The sequence below is a fragment of the Antedon mediterranea genome, chromosome 2, assembly GCF_964355755.1.
Source record: "Antedon mediterranea chromosome 2, ecAntMedi1.1, whole genome shotgun sequence".
Taxonomy (NCBI): domain Eukaryota; kingdom Metazoa; phylum Echinodermata; class Crinoidea; order Comatulida; family Antedonidae; genus Antedon; species Antedon mediterranea.
The window spans coordinates 4,354,957-4,371,833 of record NC_092671.1 but is presented as its reverse complement, the minus strand read 5'-3'; positions in this window follow the sequence as shown (position 1 = coordinate 4,371,833).

The window sequence follows — 16,877 nt, the reverse complement described above, 5'->3', positions numbered from 1 at the left end:
CAACTGTTCGGCCGCCATTGTGATTTAACACATGTTTTTTCCGACTTTATACGTATATATATATATATATATATATATATATATATATATATATATATATATATATATATATATATATATATATTTCTGTTTACTTTTATATGTTGTCCTCTCGTAGGAAAATGTTAACGACACAAACATTACCCGCACATATTATACTCTTATATTATACTGTAATCCCTGTATGTCGTGCGATTAACGACTCGGACACGAATTTTATAGGTCGTGCGATAACAACTCGCACATTTACTTTCGCCTTAGCCGAAGACAAGGCCCATATATAAATCCTCTTGTAGGAAGATATTAACGACACAGACATTACCTGCACATATACTTTTATAATATTTCATCCGATGAACGACTCGCACATGAATTTTATATGTCGTGCGATAACGACTCCCACATTTACTTTCGCCTTAGTCGAAGACAAGGCCCATACATAAATCCTCTTGTAGGAAGATATTAACGACACAGACACTACCTGCACATATACTTTTATAATATGTCGTGCGATGAACGACTCGCACATGAATTTTATATGTCGTGCGATAACGACCCGCACATGAATTTTATATGTCGTGCGATAACGACTCGCACATGAATTTTATATGTCGTGCGATAAGACTCGCACATGATATGTCGTGCGATAACGACTCGCACATGAATTTTATACGTCGTGCGATAACGACTCGCATATGAATTTTATATGTCGTGCGATGACGACTCGCACATGAATTTTTATATGTCGTGCGATAACGACTCGCACATGAATTTTATATGTCGTGCGATAACGACTCGCACATGAATTGTATATGTCGTGCGATAACGACTCGCACATGAATGTTATATGTCGTGCGATAACGACTCGCACATGAATGTTTATATGTCGTGCGATAACGACTCGCACATGAATGTTTATATGTCGTGCGATAAAGACTCGCACATGAATTTTATATGTCGTGCGATAACGACTCGCACATGAATTGTATATGTCGTGCGATAACGACTCGCACATGAATTTTATATGTCGTGCGATAACGACTCGCACATGAATTTTATATGTCGTGCGATAACGACTCGCACATTAATTGTATATGTCGTGCGATAACGACTCGCACATGAATGTTTATATGTCGTGCGATAACGACTCGCACATGAATGTTTATATGTCGTGCGATAAAGACTCGCACATGAATTTTATATGTCGTGCGATAACGACTCGCACATGAATTTTATATGTCGTGCGATAACGACTCGCACATGAATTTTATATGTCATGCGATAACGACTCGCACATGAATTTTATATGTCGTGCGATTACGACTCGCACATTTACTTTCGCCTTAGTCAACGACAAGGCCCATACATAAACGATAACGACTCGCACATTACAAGGCCCATACATAAATCCTCTCGTAGGAAGATATTAACGACACAAACATTTTTTAACAGACAGGCACTATAGTAATCGCAAACCACATTACACATTGGTCTGGTATGTCGAGCGATAACAGACTAGCATTTTTCACCTTAGTATCAGATATTACTTCGAGTATCCAGTTTTCCTTACGGTGTGATATATTTTACTGGGACACTGTTTATTTCCTTTATATATACACAGTATATTAGGTCAAAGTGACGAGTTAAATTCTAGTTTTAATAATATACATTATTTTATATATTTTTAAAAATATATACACACTTCTACTTCTAAGTAAAATATAAAAGCTAACTTTCTATATTAACGTCTACAAACGACTATGCCTAGTAATTACACAAACAAACAAACGTGTACCTTTCCATAAGTTCGGTCAAGTGAAGTTTTGAATTCAGCCTAGCTCCACTGTACATAATGTATAATACCTATAATAATTATATCGTACGGCAATCCACACTACGTTTTGGGGTATTATTAACATTTTGTTGTATTGTATTCCTACATCGATTTCTGATAGGGGTTCATATTGGCCAAACGGACAGCACGTAAGACAACCATAAATTGTACCAACTTAGTTTTTTTAACTGTTATTGATTGATGTAAATACATCTTCTATAAAACTTTTGGAAAAAAAAAAAAAAATCATAAAATATTGTTTTATCATAATACATAATGCAAATAGGTAATATTTGAATGTAATATAATACACAAAAATCTAACATAGCTCTTTAATTATTAATCACATTATGCACATTTTTTCACCAGTTAATTGTATAATATAAATACATCATTTTCCTTCAAAACTTTATTAAAAAACATGTTTTTGTTAACATGTTGTTAACGTGTAATAAAAAAAAATAAAAAAAAATAAATAAAAAAATTGTCGTTTTATCGCAAAAATACATACAAATCAAAGATAGTTCTTTAATTATGAATCACATAATGCCCATTTTTTGTTTTTACTATTTAATTGTATACTATAAATACACAATTTTTAATAAAACACGAAAAATATGTTTTTGTTGTTATCATGGAAACGTGTAACAAAATAAAAATGTGTTGGTTAATCGCAAAATTACACAAAATCTAACATAGCTCTTAATTATAAATCACATCATGCCCATTGTTTCACCAGTTAATTGTATAATATAAATACACAATTTTAAATCAAATGTTTATTAAAAATATGTCTTTGATACCATAGAAATATGTAATAAAAAAAAAAATATGTTGAAACGTAAACATTATTTGCACGATCAATTTTCTTTTTCAAACTGTCCGAATTACATGTGTTCATTGAAGAATCTGATTCTGATAATTTTCTTTCATATTTTCTTCCATTACTGTATAGATTAAATACCTGTTGATCAATCATAATCTATATATAAATTAACGTAAGGAAAAAATTCGGTAAATCGTGCGTTATTCCTAGAATGTTTACTCGATGATAAAGTTGGTTAGAATCTCGGTACTGGTTTTTACCACCTGATGTAACCCTGTTTACTAATTAAATTTAGTCAGATAATTAGTTATTAACAATTAAAACGAATGTAGGTTCAATTATTTGCCCCAAATAGGGGTGTTGGTTTAACACAAGTAGGTAAATTTATGAGCCCTTGGAGAATAAACTTAAAACTGAGATATTGCAAAACTTTGACATTATTGTAAATACGTATTAACCATTTTTGGTCGCCATTTGAATCGAAACTTTCTTACGGTGAATGTGGTTACTGTTAGATATATAAACACATATACAAAGAACATGTATTACTGTTACCGTGGGTATGCTCTACTGCTGGATATATAAACACATAATATACAAATAAGAAACTGTATTACTGACAGCTGCTTCTCAACGTTTATATTAATAATTAATTATAAACAATATAAACTTCGTAGTGGTGTATCGTTACATCCTCTTCCCTATCCCTCAACCCTAATGTTATATACAAAACACAAATTGGGTTTGTTTAAATGAGTTCAAATAAAAAAGTTTCTCCTTCTTCGGAAGTAGGTCTAATTACCATGGTGATAATTTTAGTTGACTACATAAATCATCGTGTCTATTTATTCGTTTCTGTAAACGACAATGTTCTATAGTCCTGCGGTACGTACATTTGAAATCGCCAGTTTTTCGTTGTTTTTTTTTCACGCTGAAATTACTGTGTATTCGAGAACCATCCGTGGACACGACCATCTAGTTTAATTAATTACAATAAATTCAGTTTTAAGAATAATATGTTTTCATTTTAAAAAATAAATATTAATTGAAGAAAATGCAAACATAGATTTCTATAGCAGTACTAACAGTTTTAAATTAATCAATTAAAACTAAAAACCTACAAAATATGATTCCGTTCATACTTTATATATATATATCCAATGGCAAATTTATATATATATATAAATAATCCTCAATCAATAATAATCAAAGAATATCCCTTGAAAATAAGTGGACCTGTCCATAAAGTATTTAACTTTCATGGTACGGACGATTCCATTTGCTATAATAGGAATGTTGCGCATTTCTAACTAATATGTTTTAAAATACTTCAAAATAATTAAGTATGCCTACCTATTATTAATTCTTCGGAACGTTAGGAATGGCAAATATATTAATCATAATTATAATCAATGTTGGTTAAATACAATATATAGAAGATTTAACCTCCGTTAAGCCAAAATGCTACTGACAGTCACAGGTTAGCCTCACTCAGCCCGAGACAATGGAACTAATGGACTGTGGCTTGAGAATCGAAAAACATGTGCCTACTCTTTTTTTTTTTTTTTCCGTTCATCAATTCTCAACCAATCACTTTAATATGTTAACAATATGTACTTTAAACATTATATTTTTATTTTATATGTGTCTTTGATTTAAATATTGGATCAACCTACCGAAAAACCGAAGACAATTTTTGAAAGTTCACCAATTCTGTTCTAGACATCGTCCAAAACTCTATTCATGTTTCCAACTCAACATTTCAAAGATAGTTTGTTTTACTTGTTTACAACTGTATATATTTTTAATGTATTGTATTGATATTTTTAATGTTTTATATATTGTATGTGTTTTTAAGCATCAAGGAAAACCAATTTCATGCTTGCCTTGTTGTGTTCATGACAATAAAGATTTATCTTATCATATTTTATCTTAACCTGGGACATGATTTGTTGACAACCTAAAGCCCTTGGCAATCTAATTGACAATCACCTCAGGTTGTTACGGAAACTCTAATCAAAAAGCATCATACTTTTAGATCTCCAAATGGGCGGTCATAAACTGAAAACAGGGATTTCCCTCATCATGTTCAAGAGGTGGCCAGCTGTATTGTTGTATTTCATTGAATAATTTATATTTCTACGAATTTTCAACAACATAATAAAAATCTACATTTACATTATAACTCACATCCATGCGTTTTTTGTTTTTTTCTGTCATTATTGTTTATTGGCGATGTGTTAGTACAACTTTGCTCCCATTGCAGTGCACGGTAGTGGAGCCCTTGGATTAGCCTTTGGTGGAAGGTGCTGATGCTCAACATACTGCCATGAAGTATCTGCGTATACTTTCATGGGGAGCATCGTTGTATTAATGGTGATTTTTGTACCTATCAGTCTCTTTGGAGACTCTTCCAGGGAGTCCTGGTTGTTTTTTTTTATCTCAGTTTCATGCGAGTAAGTGAACATTCTTCCTTGTTTCTTGCTCTTTGGTGGGCTGCTCTTGGCGGTGCCTTGGCACCTGCCGCGGGCTATTTTTCTCTGAGCATCCCTGTTGTGCTTACTTAGAATTGGAAAATTATTGCTATATAACTTATATTTGCTTATGACTTTTATGTGCAGTTTTACATGGGTGAATGTTCATTTACTAATTAAACTATTTAAGCCAGAACTTATGTTGTATGCGTCTTTATTTATTATTCTATGAGTTTGTTAATTGCCGCAGTCTCCGAGTAGCAAAAATCAAGAATTGGGTTGGAAACACAATTCTATTTTGAGAACGGAGAGGGCGGGTTTTCGACCTCTTTGATCAAGCATCCTCTCTGTTAACACGATCACATTAAGTTGAAGACAATTTTCCCTCCCTCCCGCCCAATATTATGACACTTATGGCAATAGGGCTATTTTTCTCTGAGCATCCCTGTTGTGCTTACTTAGAATTGGAAAATTATTGCTATATAACTTATATTTGCTTATGACTTTTATGTGCAGTTTTACATGGGTGAATGTTCATTTACTAATTAAGCTATTTAAGCCAGAACTTATGTTGTATGCGTCTTTATTTATTATTCTATGAGTTTGTTAATTGCCGCAGTCTCCGAGTAGCAAAATATAAGTGTATTCTATACAAAACGTAAAATCCAGTAAATCTGCTTAATGGACTGTTTAATTATTTTATTATTGTATAGAAAATATTAATGTTTATAATTAAATTTATTAAAGATGTATTGTCCCTTTTGTTATATGCCATTTTAATGTCACATAATTGTTATTACCTGGATTATTTACCTGAAAACTGTAATTTTTTTTTAAATAGTCAAATTGGCTGGAATTCAGTGAGTTTCTGATTGAATTGAACCGTTTATTTTGTCATTTTGTAAGTGAAATCATATTTTTCGGGTTTTTTTTCTATGGAAGTGATTAACTTTGTTATAACTACAAAATGGCTTATACAAAATCCATTTTCATGTTTTTAAACAATACATCTTTAAATATTAGGGTTTATTTCCAGTTGCTTTTGGTTAATAATTATTTGTGCAAAAAAATAAATGAAAAACAAAAACCCCAAAATTGTCTTTCTTTATCAAACACCGTGTAAAATGCCAACAATGAAGATGGTGACCATGATAATGATGACGAGGATGATGACGTTGATAATGGTGACAATGGTGACGAGGATGGTTAAATCTGACGATGGTGACAATGATGATGGTGACAATGATAATGATGATGAGGATGGTGACGTTTGACGATGGTGACAATGATGATGGTGACAATGATAATGATGACGAGGATGGTGACGTCGATAATGGTGACAATGATGACGAGGATGGTTACGTTTGACGATGGTGACAATGATGATGGTGACAATGATAATGATGACGAGGATGGTGACGTTGATAATGGTGACAATGATGACGAGGATGGTTAAGTCTGACGATGGTGACAATGATGATGGTGACCATGATAATGATGACGAGGATGATGTGGATGGTGACGTTTGACGATGGTGACAATGATGATGGTGACAATGATAATGATGACGAGGATGGTGACGTTGATAATGGTGACGAGGATGGTTAAGTCTGACGATGGTGACAATGATGATGGTGACAATGATAATGATGACGAGGATGGTGACGTTGATAATGGTGACAATGGTGACGAGGATGGTTAAAGTCTGACGATGGTGACAATGATGATGTGGATGGTTACGTTTGACAATGGTGACAATGATGATGGTGAAAATGATGATGGTGACAATGGTAATAGTGACAATGATGATGAAGATGGTGACGTTTGACGATGGTGGCAATGATGATGATGAAAATGATAATGGTGACAATGATGAGGGTGACAATGATGATAAGGATAGTGACGTTTGAAGATGGTGACAATGATGATGTGGCATTTAACATGATGTTAGCATATGTATAGTTGATAACATTTTTATCATAAAACCCCTTTGTCCGGGCTTAGATTAGTATAACTGCCACAAAAACTTGTCGATGTCCTACTCCACGGAAAACCAGAGCCAGTTAATTATTATGACTCTGCGAAACATTAGTGTGGCAGGGAAATTGTGGATTGCTCTCATTCTTATAATATTCTTTGATATACTTTATGCTTTAAGTAAATTCCGTACATGTAGCAAATCGTCAAGCATCCGATCCTAGTATTACATCTAAGAAGGAAACATTTTTCACAGATTGTGTTACTTTTATATGATACCGGTTTTATACTCAGATTACCTTACATCATAGGATTATCACGAACGCCGATTATGTAGTTATGTAATAATGACTGTGATTCTAAGATTATATTACATCCTGCACATCATATGATAAGTAAAATATTTTTTTTTTTAATTTATTATTTTTGAACTAAAAAATAATGAATAAATTTGTAAAAAATAACAATGCTTAATTGTTTCTTTTCCGACATAGCGGAAATAAAATAATGGTGATGTAAGCCTATCAGCTTACACCACTATCCATATAAGGAAACTTTAAAGCGTACAAACAATTGTATTTATCAGTTTTTTCGAAGAAATAAAAAACGAGGATCGTGCGATGGTCAGATTGCATCTTTGGGTCTGATGTTATGAAATGCTTTGAAACTGATATTCATACCTAAACTTATGTAGTCTGTTTGTTATGATGTTCATTTAGATAAAGTTGCAATTTTTCTTAGGTTTACTAGGCCTATATATTAATAAAAAAATTAGCATTTATGTAAAAGAATAATTTTATATTTTGGTATTTATATATGTTTAACCTTATTTTTTTTAAATGCTTTTAAATATTGTAATATACTGTATGTGTTATAGAAGTGAGTGTATTTTAGTCATCCGCGAGTCAAATGGCCGATCGGTTACCTAAAGAGTCAACAACATCGGCAATGGTTCGAGGCTGAATCGCTCCTAGTTCTGGTGGTGGAACAAGTCTCCTCGGATAAGGACTATAAACCATAGGTCCAGTGTACACAGTTATAACCTGTTTGCCCTTTAAAGAACCCAGTTCATCATTCGGGGCGTGTATGGGATTACCCCGGTGAACTGGTTCACGCACAAAATATCCCCGGTATCAGAGGGATTACCACCTGTCTGATAGGACAGTGATTATAATTTACTATTGGTAATCTTTGGCCACATGTGCCTAAAAACGTAAAAATATATATTGTTAAACAGCAAGATGGCCTGTTATCAAGTAGCTATCATCGGAATTAATTAAAGTCATTTTTCCTTATTGGTGGTAAAGATGTGACGATAACTTTATTCTTTGAATTCAATTCTCATTCTAAATGTCAATATGATACATTGTTGAGTTTAGTACATTTAAAATCACGCTGTGATAGTAGTGCCCATATTTTATCATTGTCAGCTGCCCTCTACTCAATAGAAATCTGACAAGGCAATATTATTAGGACTGTATGAGAGATTGTGTACGTCTTATTTCAATCATCGTTACCGTTCACGTTTTCTTTTATTGGCAATTGACAATTCCGAGGTACTGTGGGAATTTTTCAAAAACAAAGAAATGTCACTTGCAGTCGACAATACATCCTACGATGCATTTGAACACGGGAATTTAACATCTAACACGAGTCTATTTGATGCATACATTGACATGTTCCTTCCAGGTGACTTTGAGAGGATTTTTATTAACTATATTACTCCTGTTTTGCTGCTTTTGGCATTGTCAACAACATAATGGCATTTATCGTTATGGTGAGTAAATTGCAAAAACCAGTTTACGTGTATCTAGCAATATGGATAAGCGAAGATCTAATACCGGTAATTAACTATACGATTGATAAAGTGGAAATGAATAACTTGGATTGTGGACTGTTTTATTGTTTCCGTACTTGTGCCGGGCACGTAAGAGTTTTACACGATTTTTTTGCTTTCTATTGAACGTTACATAGCAGTTTGTAAACTTTATTGGTTTATAGGAAGTGGATTCGGTATTCTCTCAAGATCTGTTAAAATGTCTGCAGTAATATGGATTTTTTGTTTGGCGGTGAACACTGTTGTATTTGTATATATTGTACGCGTATCAATCATTTTTCCTTGGCCTGATATGTATGATAAAAAGATACAATGGCCAGTACACGTCGTTCTCATTACGTTCTCTATCTGTGTTTTTTTATATGCCATCTAAGATATAATTTCATCTTAAAAACCAGCACATATCATCCTGAAGCAAATATAAACACTGTGCAATGTATCAACGGACGTAAGTTTATGCAGTTTGACGATTATTTACCTCTAATCATTCACAACTTGCTAGGCCTCACTGTGCATTGCTGTACACACCTGCACACAACAATTAATACCGATGTCCACCTTTGTTATGAACAATGGCTGGGCATTCAGCCTGAAATTGCCGGCCTACTCGATTGTAGACGCTGTAGGAACAATGGTACTACTCATCTCAAATACAGTGGTGCCAGAGTTCCATACTTTTCAGCTAGATCTTGTGTCTCAACTTTTCAACCTACGCTTATCAAGTGTGGCGACATCGAAGTCAATCCCGGACCAACGATCGGTCAACATGTTTTGAATTCCACATGCTCTACCACGTCCAGTCATCAAAATCAAAACAATAACAACAACACTCCTGAGCTCTACTATCAGAACATTAGAAGCATAAAAAATAAACTAGATGTATACAACTCTGAATTGCAAGGTCATCTTTTAAATAATTCATTTGACTTCGTTTGTTTCTCTGAAACATGGCTCAATTCATTTGTTTCCGACTCAGAATTATACTGTCCTGGTTTCACCACACATAGGAAAGACAGAAACGATGGTAGAAGGGGAGGCGGAATTATGTTGCTTACCTCCAACAAGTTTAAATCGAGACGATTGGTCCATCTTGAACATAAAGATGTGGAATTACTATGGACTGAAATCAAAATGAGTAAAAGTAAAGTTGTACTTATCGGAGTCGTCTATAGAGCACCAAACAGCAATCGTGAGAGTATTTTAAAAATCGCCCAATTGGTTGAAGATGCAATGTCTACTTACCTCCGGCATCAACTCATCTTGGTAGGAGATCTTAACCTTCCCAACATTAAGTGGACAACTGATGGTACGGGATCAGCATCCACAAATTCAATTGGTGAACTATTCATTAACAGCTTGTTGAACGGTCTTAATTTGATCCAATGTAATGTTACGGCTACATGTAACAATAATATTCTTGATTTAATTTTATGCAATTCTAAGGAACTTATTTCTGACATTGTTGTTGGTCAAGATATTTTTTCTTCTGACCATCGCTCTCTTATATTGTCTTTAAATTTTTATGTTGCCAATATTAGTCATAATAGATTACATAGAAAATCTTATAATTTTAAAGCAATTAATAACAGCGACCTTATTGATCATTTCGACAAAGTTCCTTTTGATATCATTAATACCGAAGACAATGTTGATGATTGTGTTACTGTTTTTTACGATTTAATTGACGCCGCCCTCCGCGATCTTGTCCCCATCAAAACATTCAGACGCCAAATGCCGCCATGGTTTGACCATGAAATTAGAGCTATCTTGAAACGTAAAGAACACCTTTTCAGAATGTGGAAAAAACATAAACTAATACACTTTAAAAATATTTCATTACGGCCAGAAAAACGTTAAAAAGCTTGCCAAAAAGAATTACTCACAATATATCCGTTCCCTCTCTGATAGCATAAAATCTAATCCCAAGCGCTTTTGGACATGGATCAAGACGAAAACAAAAACGTCGTCTTATCCGTCTGTTTTGAACTACGGGGACAAGGTCGCGGAGAGTGCGAAAGATAAAGCTATTTTGTTTAATTCATTTTTTCATTCTGTTTTTCAAAAATCTACTTTAAGTATCACTGACCAACATCATGCTCTCCCTGAATCATCCCTTGATTATTTAATTATACCTGATATTCAGCCGGATTCTGTTTACAAACTGCTTACGTCTATCAAACCACATAAAGCTTCTGGCTGTGATGAGCTGAGTAACCATGTTTTAAAAGTTTGTGCGAAACCTCTCTCTATTCCTATCTGTTCTATTTTTAACAAATCTCTGACTTTTGGTAAATTCCCATCTTTCTGGAAGCAATCTAATGTTGTTCCTATCTACAAATCTGGTTCCAAGAAATCCGTCACCAATTACAGACCGATTTCAATTTTGCCTACCATCTCAAAACTTTTCGAACGAGTCATGTATAATCACATTTGGTCCCATGTTCATCCTACCATCTCTCTCTATCAGCATGGTTTCGTTCCCAACAGGTCATATGAAACAAATCTTGCTTGTCTTCTGACAACTGTGTATGATGCCATCAAGGGCAGAGCACAATGTGATGTTATATATACTGACTTCTCAAAAGCTTTTGATTTGGTGCCACACAGTCTTCTTATTTTTAAACTTCAACGACTTGGTTTTAATCCTCATCTTTTGTCCTGGTTCAGCTATTTGGATGGTAGACATCAACGTGTAGTTATCGATGGCGAGGCATCTGAGTGGCTTCCAGTTCATTCCGGTGTTCCTCAGGGGTCAATCCTCGGTCCCCTCCTTTTTAATTTGTATGTGAACGATATTCCATCGCTGTTTCGCTATTCAGATTGTCTTATGTTTGCTGACGATCTTAAAATTATTAAAACTATCAACAGTTATGAAGATGCTGAAATGCTTCAGGGAGACCTTACTAAATTTAGTTCCTGGTCCACTTTGTGGGGCATGATGTTAAACTCTTCCAAGTGCAATATTTTGTCCTGTACTTTAAATAAAAATAAAATTGTTTATGTCTATTCCATCGACGACAAACCTATTAATAAGGTGCATCAACATCGTGATCTCGGTATTATTTTAGATAGTTCCCTTGTCGATCATCTTCTAAATAAATGCAATAAGCTGCTTGGGCTGATGTGGCGCAATGGAAAATATCTCGGTCGTTCTTCCAAAGTTTATCTATATATCACCTTAATCCAACCTAATTTAGACTTTTGTTCTGTTATTTACAATTCGATCTCCAAAACCCAAGCCTCACGTATTGACCGACTCTATTCTAGATTTTTGCGCTACATCAGCCACAACCACAATCAGAATAATCTTTTTAAATGTAACAATCTTTATAATTGTGATGATAACAAAATATATCCCATATCTCCCCCTTCATTACGTAGATGTCACAATGATCTTATTTTTCTTTTTAAATGTCTTCATTCTATTTTTGACTGCAACTTTATTTCCAATTTCGGTATTCGTGTTCCCGCCCGTAATTTAAGAAACAATAGTATCCTTTGTGTTCCCTTTTGTAGAGTCAATGTTCTCAAAAGTGGTTACATCAGTAGATTAAGTTTATATTATAATATTTTAGTCCAGGCCCATCCCCATATTGACATTTTTAATTCCAATCTTTATCTGTTTCGTCGTAATTTAAGTGTTTCTGAGTTGTTGTAATTGTTTTGTATCTGTTAAACCAAGCTGTAAGTGGCGGATTTGTTTCTGCTGTTGTTTCTGGTTTTAAAAATAAAATAAAATAAAAATAAAAAAAATGATATGTATGGTATCTCAAATCGTGCAACTATATGTGATATTAATCACGATAAACGATATATGGTTTTGTGGATTCTGAACTGTGTAAATATTTTGCTAATTATAATTATTGTAATTTTATATTTACTTATGCTCTATTCTGTAAGAAGATCCCGCAATGCGTTTCCAATCCGCCACCGGTGCAACAACTTCCATTCTAAATCCGAAAGGAAAATTGTTTGATTGGCAGTTTATGTTACCCTCGGTAATTTATGGAAATGGTACACAAACAAGGTAAATGTGTTGATAGTGAGAAAAATCAGGGTGTAGCTTATAAATTCCAAATGTATCCTATGATGAATCTGAACACGGGAATTCAAAGAAATAATTTTAAGAAGATGGTGCTTAATCGAGGCTCCCAATGGACAGCGAGCCATATATTTATATAATAATACGACTACTGCTCTGCCAGTGAAATATGTAAAGCACCGTTATCGCTAAGAGAAAAAAAGGTTCGTCTTAAGACATAATTTGCTGCCCTCTAGTGTTTAATATTACGCATGCGCAAAGACAGTTTTTCTGCTAAGACGGTTTGATAAATTAATATTCTCATTCATTCATACACATTTATTCAGTTATATTGACAATAACTGGGGCCCGCACTAGAAGCAATAGCTTGTCTCAAGAGGTCCTCTACAATACAGATATGCTTAAGTTAATTGCTTAAGCACTTCTTAAATATTTCAGTTTAAGCAAAAATATAAGCAAATATTGATAAATGATACCAACTCTGATGCATACTTATAGGACTGAGTTGAGCACGGTATATATATATACAGTATAGCCTACATGAAATTAAGAGACCCAAATATGAATTAGTTTGAAATGGTGACAATTATTTCACTTTAAGTAGTTTCAAATATATAACCTAGTCTATACAAATTTGTCTATATGTCAGGTTATCAATCTCTACCGTTGGTCAATCTGAAATACGACTTGTCCTTTAGTTTTTCTCCGGCCTGCTGATCTGTAGCTTTATTATAAACTTGAACTTTATTATCGCAATTCATTATTTAACAATTGAGGTTGAACATAAAATATCGCATAAAAAAATACAAAACATAGGCCTAGCACTCAACAAGTAATTAAAGATAAAAAAGATACATAAAGAACAAATGCACTATTCGGACTGTGCAGGCAATAATTACTATTATTACGATGGATACTGTATAAAAGAATTATTAACAATTATAAGCTTAAACAATATGTCAGGGGCAATTGTATTTCTAGATTTTGCAAAAGCCTTTGACTCATTAGATAGAGTACTATTATTTAAGACTTTAAGTCATTTCGGTTTTGGTAATTCTTTTATCAAATGGATAAATGTAATTTATAAAGAAACAAATTGTGTTATAGTAAATAACGGATGGCTCTCAGAAAGCTTTAATATGGAGTGCGGCGTGAGGCAAGGCTGTCCATTATCAGCGCTACTATTTATTTTGGTGACAGAATTAATGGCCACAAATATAAGAAAAAATCCTAAATGTAAAGGAATTACATTACCAAACAGCAATAACGAAAATGACAACATTGTAAAGATTGCTCAACTTGCAGACGATACCGTTATTTTTACGCAAGATGAAAGTAGTCTAAAATATTTTTTCGATGAAATTGATCTATTCTGTAGAGTGTCAGGATTAAAACTAAATAAAAATAAGACAAATGGTATGTGGATTGGTTCAAACAAAAATAATATGTCAAAACCATTCAATATTGTATGGTCCAGTGAACCAGTACAATTTATAGGAATACATGTAGGTTATGATAAACAATTATGTGAATACAGAAATTGGGAGAAAAAAATCACCAACTCAGAAAATGTACTAACTTTATGGAAAAGACGTAACCTAAGTTTTTTTGGTAAAATTACTATTATAAAAACACTAGCAATATCAAGGTTTATCTATACTGCTAGTATTATTGAGGTGCCTAAGGAAATAACTACAAAAATAGAAAAACGGTTATATGACTTCCTTTAAGGTAATAAAATAGAAAAAATAAAACGAACAACATTAATTAGAAATGTGGAAGAAGGTGGTTTGAATATGCCAGATCTCACTTCGGTGATAGAATCTCTCAAACTAACCTGGGTTAAGAGACTCTTAAGCCCAGATCCAGGTAAATGGAAATGCTTTCCAAAGTTTTACCTTCAACCTATTGAATACACAGTTAACATAACGCAGTTGAATTTAGAAGAGCATGCTAACCTGGGCAGTATGCCTTTATTTTATAGAAATATGATGAAGTCTGTTGTAAAATTAAACAATATCATACATGTAAAACCAAAAACTACCATGGAAATAAAGAGCCAACAATTATGGGAAAACGGACATATCGTATTGAACAATAAATCTATGTATTTTAAAGTATGGTTATCTTCTGGGTTTAAAACAATCGGAGATATTTACATGAATGATAGAGTACTTTCACCTTGTGAAATATTTCCTAAACTGTATAAACGGCATAACGCCTTAATTGAATATATGCAATTGTTAAAAGCCATACCAAAAGAGTGGAAAGAAATTATTGAAAAAGGTAATATAAAAAAGGAAGACAATAGTATTCCTAGTCTACGACTTTATATGAAAAATAAAGGAACAGTCTTCTATAATCATTTTATTAATAGATGTTCAAAAATACCAAATTCACAAACAAAATGGGAAATAGAACTAGGTAAGGTAGACATTGATTGGAGTAATGTTTGGTACTATAAAGTTTATAGACTAAAACATATACCCAAAGTTGCTCAATTTAATTTTAAACTTCTGCATAGAATACTACCATGTAAAAACGATTGAAAATCTGGAACTTAGCAGGTAATGATTTATGTGATAAATGTATAAACAAGGTTGAAACTGAAAAACACATGTTATATAAATGCAGTGTAATTCAATGGATATGGCTTAAATTTAAAAATGTCATAGTTAAGAGCTTTTCAAACGAAGACCCAATAACTTGGACTACAATGATTACTGGATCAAATAACATAATTGTAAATGAATTGATTTCATTATTTGTATTCTCTATATATAAGTTGCATATATTAACAAAACCTGAAAAAAAAGGAAACAACTATGAAAAAAAGATCTGGAAAAGCATTTAATTGAAAATGAGTATAAGTGCTACTACTTTAAAGCTCAATGTAAATGGGAAGATATAAAGCAAAATCTCCTTAAATTAATGAAATAAAAAAAATGCTATTTTTATCTCTTAAATAAATTGTATATAGGCCTAGTAACTATATTAGTTTTAAGATATGTCATCCGGGTATGAAGCGACTCACATACACACAGAGCCAAAATATTACCTTGGACTTGCACTGTGTATGGACTCTAACCTTACGGTTTTCATTATATATCATTCCATCCTATCCATTCTAAACACCCTTTTTTCAAGATTTTGCATTCTTCGTTTTCATCTCATCCATTTTTTTCTTGGTGAAAATGGAAGATTCTTTATATTCTTCCCCTGAGTTTATAGCCTCTCTACCCAGACAACGGACACGAACAGAATAAAACAACAATAATAACTTTTTCATAAGTACGTTTTTTTTAAATCAATTTTTATCGTCAGTTTACTGCCATCGACATATTTTAATTAATTGTATTTTTAAAAATGTATATGAATGTAAATGTGGTTACTTCTTAACATCAAAATAATCTTAGTCTTATGTATATACTGTTCAAAAGATATGTATTTTTTTAACAATGTACCTTATAAATAAGAGAATTATATAAATGTGCATATATACATATATTATTTATATTTATAGAACTATAATAAAAGTGGGACGAACCCACACAAGACGAAAAAAAAAAAACAATTATAAGAGAAAATGAATGTAATGGAAGATAACAAGAGATATTAGTTAGACACTGATAGTGTACTAATCCTATTTTATTTAGTCTGTATAGTTTATGCATATGAGAATAAATATGGGCCACCCCCACCAAAGAAAACAAGAACAAAGGGTTTGTTATATGATGGAGATACTGTTTCACTACTAAGGCCCTATGTGATAAAAATAATTAGTTTCCAATGGTTTTTTAGTGATATATAGGACGATATAACTAATCAACAATATGATAGACCTACAA